This window comes from Neovison vison, chromosome 2, assembly GCF_020171115.1.
Source record: "Neovison vison isolate M4711 chromosome 2, ASM_NN_V1, whole genome shotgun sequence".
In the NCBI taxonomy this organism is placed as follows: Eukaryota; Metazoa; Chordata; class Mammalia; order Carnivora; family Mustelidae; genus Neogale; species Neogale vison.
In genome coordinates this window covers 191,074,269-191,080,268 of record NC_058092.1, presented here as the reverse complement: position 1 = coordinate 191,080,268, position 6,000 = coordinate 191,074,269, and positions in this window count along the sequence as shown.

Sequence of the window (6,000 nt, the reverse complement as noted above, 5' to 3'; positions counted from 1 at the left end):
GAAGTGAGGGGCGGTCCCTGGCGACTCTCAGAAACTGGGTTCCCTCCGGTCAGTGTCTGAGATAGCCTGTCTTCATGATGGGCTGGGTGGACCCAGTGGTTGGTTACCCATGAAATCCCCATCACATCTTAAATGAAGAGATCCATTTCAATCCCAGTGGATGGTAGAGATGTGATTAGAGACGTCTGCCTTGTCAGGTCCCACCCTCTCTGGCTCCTAAGTGGACCTTTTTTTCAGGTGCCATCCATTGCTTTTATTCATTGAATGACTGCTTGTGCCGGGCACAGGGGAACAAAGGTGAATAAGACATGGTCCCTGTCCCCAGGAGCTCACGGTCTTGTGGGGAGACAGACGTGCCAGCCGTGCCTGAGCACTGTGGTACAGCTCTGTCGAGACAGCTCCCTGCCCTCTTGCCTTCTCCCTGGGAGGAGCATTTTCCATGTGGTGCCCCCCACTGGGTGTCCAATGCTTTGTCCCTTTCCTCTGCTGAGCGTTGGGGGTGGAGGGTGGTTGTTCCAATTCTGGGATTTTCCTGCTGTCCTGTTTATGCTGGCCATGGGGCAAGGGCCCAAGGGCCAAGGTGGCTTGTATGGTCAGGATCCCTCAGTGGGTCTGGGAAGAGGGTCTGTGCCAAGCAGGAGATGGGGATGGGGAACTCCTGGAACAAAGGGCCGGTGTGGCTGAGGGCAAGTGTTGGAGCCCATCTCTGCAGACAGAGCCCTTCCTTGTGGGCACCATTTGAGGTGGTGGGAACTGTGGTGTTCAGAGGGGAGTGCAGAGGTGGGGTAAGATGGCGGATGGCCTGGTTGGGGAAAAGGGAGTCCTTGTGAGTTGGGTTGAGTCTTGGTCAGATGCAACCCTTTGAGACAGGTCTGTCTGCCCTGAAGCCCTGGGGGAGGAGTTTCCTAAGGGCTCACAAGTCTTAGTGGCTTGTGTCTTTTTTTTAGGTTTTAAAGTGACTTCAGGGACCCCCAAGGACAAAGACTACAAAAGGAAATGCTGAATGTGGGAACAGAAAATAAGTTCTCTCTGTCTGAACCATTCGGGGACATCTTCACAGGGGAGCTGCCATGTCCTGGGTGAGGACCTACGTGGGTGGGCAGGGGCCCTGGGAAGGGGTTAGTGAAGACAGGTCGGTGCCGATGGGAAGACCAGAAAGGAGCAGGGTAGGTAGGGAGAGCAGGACTGTAGGGTGTAGAAGGGAGAATGCCTGGTAATTCATGGTTGGCAGACAGAAATGTGGGTTTTTTCCTAGAAGGGGGTCTAAGGATCGTGTGGCGACAAGGGGACTTACACAGGTTTGTGTTGTAGAGAAGCTCATGCCAGGTGAGAGCTGATTTTTCAGTCTGTCCATTCCAGAACTCAGAAACGCTCACCCCTTACCTCCCCACTTTCCTGCCCTATCTTCCTGGCCTCACCATCAGTAGACACTAGTTTGAAAGAGGACAGAGTGTGTGGCTGCGAGGGCCCACTCCAAGGGCAGGTGGTGATTCCGGAGGTGGTGAGGGGACATGGGACCCCGGCCAGGACAGTCACTCTGCCAGCCAGGTCTGCCGTAGGGACAGGCCCTGAACCAGAGCCCACATGCCTGCCTGCACTTAGCCCTCAGGCCCCCTCCTCCCTTGGGCAGCCCTGGGCCTGGGGCTCTGCTCTCCAGGCACACAGCATCAGCATCTCAGTGATGGCAGAATGTTCCCAGTGGTCACAGTGGATCGGGCAAGGAGAAGGCTGCAGGGGCAGAGCACATGCTGTTGCCCAGCTAGGGTAGCTCAGAGCTGCAGAGTGCGGAGCAAGTGTGAGCCAAGGGGTGGGGACATGTGTGAGGATTTCTCCCACTGCCATCAGAGGGACGGCCGTTCCGGGGTCTCCAGCTGGACTGCCAGCCCCATTCGCTGTGGGTGGAGAGCTCAGAGCCTCCCCACCTCACGTCTCTCCCTCTCCGCCTTCTCCCACCTGCCTGCCTTGAAAGGGTTCTCACAGAGTTGGGGATTTGCTGGTTATCCTGGGCAGGGGCATGGCCATCACTCCCTGGCCTCTGGCCTGACCCTGCTGTGTTGCCCAGATAATGCGTCACACCCTGGGACTTTTTCGTGGAGGCTGACAGTGTGCCCTCTTCTTTCCTGAGTGCTCAGGATACAAGGGTATTGAATCAGACATGGGCCCTGCCCTTGAAATGCTGACAACCATCCCATGGTGCTGACGCCTGGAGGGTCCCTCCCAGGGGTCCTCCCCCCAGTCGTGGGGGACACTCAGTCTTTGTCGGGACTGTGGAATGTGCACTTCATTTAGCCACCAACTCCTAGCAAAGCAGAGTCCTTGACGTACGCCATCCTCATCCCCCCCAGTCTTTCCACTGCCCCACCACCCGTGGGTTTTTCAGCTTCCATATGACTTAGGAGACCTTCAGTGGTCTTTTGTTTTTTTTTAAAGATTTTATTTATTTATTTGAGATCACAAGTAGGCAGAGAAGCAGGCAGAGAGAGAGGAGGAAGCAGGCTCCCCACTGAGCAGAGAGCCTGATGAGGGGCTCAATCCCAGGACCCTGGGATCACAACCTGAGCCGAAGGCAGAAGCTTTAAGGACCACCCGGCGCCCCTTCAGTGGTCATTTTTTATCACACGTGGCTTTCCCCTTCTGAATGGACTTCACATTGTAATCCCAACACACCTCTCCTCCATTCTCTACATCAGCCATGATCTAAGGGACAGTCAAGTGACAGTCATGCAATCAGAGATCATCTGCCTTGGGAACTAGTCATCCTTTTTTTTTTTTTTTTTTTATTCTAAACTGACTTCTCAGGTGCTTTCTCTCAGTGTTGGTGTATTATCAGAGAAGTGAGACTAGTTTTAATATTGCACATATTGGCTGTAAGAAAGAGAAAAGCAAAATAGTGAAGTGGAAAGAGGAGGTTTCCAGGAATCAATGGGCCTGTATTCGACTCAATTCTGACATGAGTCAGTCCTTTGTAACTGAGCACCATTTTCCTCATCTGTAAGCTTGAGAGTGCACACAAATGTATATATATACATATATATATGTGTATATATATATATACACAAATGTATATATCACTTATGGAATGACTCAGTATACTTTAAGTCTAAACTGATGCATGGGAATTATCAGGGATGCTAGTGGTCCTACTCAGGGAGGGAAGGAACAAGATAGCAGAGGGGCACACAGTTCTTAGGGCCTCATTCTGCTGCGTAAGAGGAACAGTTGGTATCATATAGCAAGGGTATCTTGTAGCTGAAAAGAGTGGAGAAAAATAATAAAATCCAAGGGGTGAATTGTTCTTTTAAGTGTATTACCTCTTGGGATTATTAGCTCATTTTTAGAAGGGTTTTATCTGTGGGACCCCTGTGAGCCCTGACTTGTGAGGGGGTCCTGTGCAGAGACATTTCATTTGCTTACGCCAGGTAACCTAAGGATATCACCAGCTCAATGTCAATTTTTTTAGTTCCCCAAGTACAAGTGGAGTATGTATTTAAACACCAACACCTACAATTCCCAGACACTAGTCAAGAATTCTCTGGGGGAGGCTTTTCTATGCAGAATCCAGACTAAGAAAAGACAATTCCCTTGTCTTCCTATGGGAACTTCTCTAATTTTCACTTTATCTGAGAGTAAGTATTGCTTTGAGAGAGTCACAACTTTGTGTGAGGAATGTCTTACTTCTAACAACCCCTGGCAAGTCCAGGTCTCCCTTCCGTGTGTGGGCGTTGGAAGACCAAGCTTGTTGAAACATGGCGCCGTGCTACCATGTTCTCCCATGGTAGGCAGCCAACAGCAGTTGCTTATGGAGTTCTGTTCTTTTGGTGTTCTGACCCAGGGCAATTTCCCTGTCCTTGCAAGCTCCACTCTGCATTAGAATTAAATTTCATAAGTTGTACCTAGTATTTTCTAGGTGTTTTGCTGCAGGAAGCTCTTCAGGTTATCTGTCTTCCCTGATACCAGAACAGAAGTCTCATAGACATCAGTAACATTTTACTTCTGGAAAACAAACCTAAACCAGGGAAAGGAAAATAGTAGGATTTGCTCAAGTTAGGTGGGGGGCGATATGGGCATTCGTCTTCAATATTTTTCAGTTTGCTGAAATATTTCATAACCAGTGAATGAAGAGGTCCTACTTCCTATCGAAGGTCCTGTTCCCAATTCCAGTTAGGAGCAGCTTTAAGTGTGATCAAGCTTCTCCCAGAAGAGAGGGTTCTTCGGTGTGAGAACTCTTCAGGGGTCAGGACCAGAAGCTTTGCTCCTTGCCTACTGGCAATAAAAGTTATAGGCAAAGCCACTGGGGTTTCAGCCCCTCTCCTTAGCTCAGGCTATGGGTGTGAGCTTATCCATCACTTGACCCATGGACCAAGACATGCCACATGGGCCCCGGTCCGTCGGTGTGGGACCCAGCATTCACGGAGGGGCCACATACTCGTGGCCTCAAGTGTCATAACATACCCTGGCGGCTGCGTAGGGGCATGTGGCAAAATTAACTGGTTTGCTACTTCTTCCTTTTTTCTGATCTTTCCTGCCTTCACCTTATTCATGGGAGGCAAAGAAAACTTAAGAGCAAAAGGCAGCCAAGGAGACAGAGTAATGGTAGTTCATGTGGGGCGTCTCTGGGGACACAACCATCTCGGAGGTGTGTGTTGGAAGGGATGCAGTGAATGGTCTTTTCTTTAGAAAAGTGCGAGACATCCAACTTGATGGGCAATTTAGGAAATCAAGCCCTCGACCGTGGCTCTTTTGATCTGAAATACCTAAAATTCATGTGTTACGTTAAAATGTGTATTATATACATTCACAAAGAATGTTCAAGAGAGGGCATTAATGAAGCAAGGAAATGGAAACATACGCTTCAGTGATAGAAGTTTAAAAAAAAAAAAAGGATGCACAAGATCACCTACTCATTTTAAGGTCCTGCAAAAATAGCACTAAACAAGCTTGCTGCCAAGAAAACATCTTTGAGTTGGGATTCGGGAGTTTACATTCGATATCTTGGAGTTGCCGCCTATTCCTTCCTGGCCCCTGTCAGTCCGTCTGTCTGCACACCTCAACTTGTTTCCCCTTCTTTAGTTTCTGATGCTTGCTTCTTGGTGCAGCCATTCCAGATGGGAGGGACCAGCCCAAGAAGGGTCAGGCCCATATCCATATGGAATCACACCACCTTCACAGGGAACAGGGTCTCTGCTTCAACACAGTGGCCATGGGGATGGCTGCTGTTTCCTCCTCATAGCCAAGGTTTTACCAGTTAACAAGGATTTGCCCACTATCAAATCAGGTACTTTCTATTAGATGAAGCTGACTTTTGCTTATCCTTAGGGCCAGGTCTGCCTTCCCTTTTCACTTCACGTATGCAAACCCCTCCCCATTTAGGATTCAGATTCAGTCCCACCTCCTCTGGAAATTCTTCGGGATTTCTCCATTCTGTGAATCCCTCTCATTGTCTTTATGACCCATTTTATTCAAGGACCCTTGACCAGAGTACAGTTGTGGGCTCTGGGAACTGTTCTTTTCACACAAGTCCTTCCTTTGCGGACGAACACAAGTAGGGTGGGGGAGAAGGGAAGAGGTATCCATATGGATCCACAGGTCAGTGGAGTCAAATACTTTCCGGAAGACACAGGGTGACATGTCACAGCCAGCTCCCCCACTTCATGTTCATTCCATGCCCAACAGACCTTGCCTTACTCAACTAGTTTCCCCTCTGTCTCTTCTCTCTTGAGAGCCTAAATTTAATTATCCATGGAGAGGGAACACATTGCCTCTTACACCATTTGACACCCAGCACAGGGCGGACTGTGGCGGAGGTTACCAACAAATGCGTGTTGAATGAATGGATGGATGGACGCTTTGATTACCAAATGGGACTTCTACATTCCTCACCTCCCAGATGTCAGATGACCATCTAAAAATCCACAGTTCCTCCATCACCTCAAGTCCAAATGTCTAGAATCCTATTTTTCCCTTCGAATTTGCCCTTGACCTTGGCTTCCCTCCACCCCC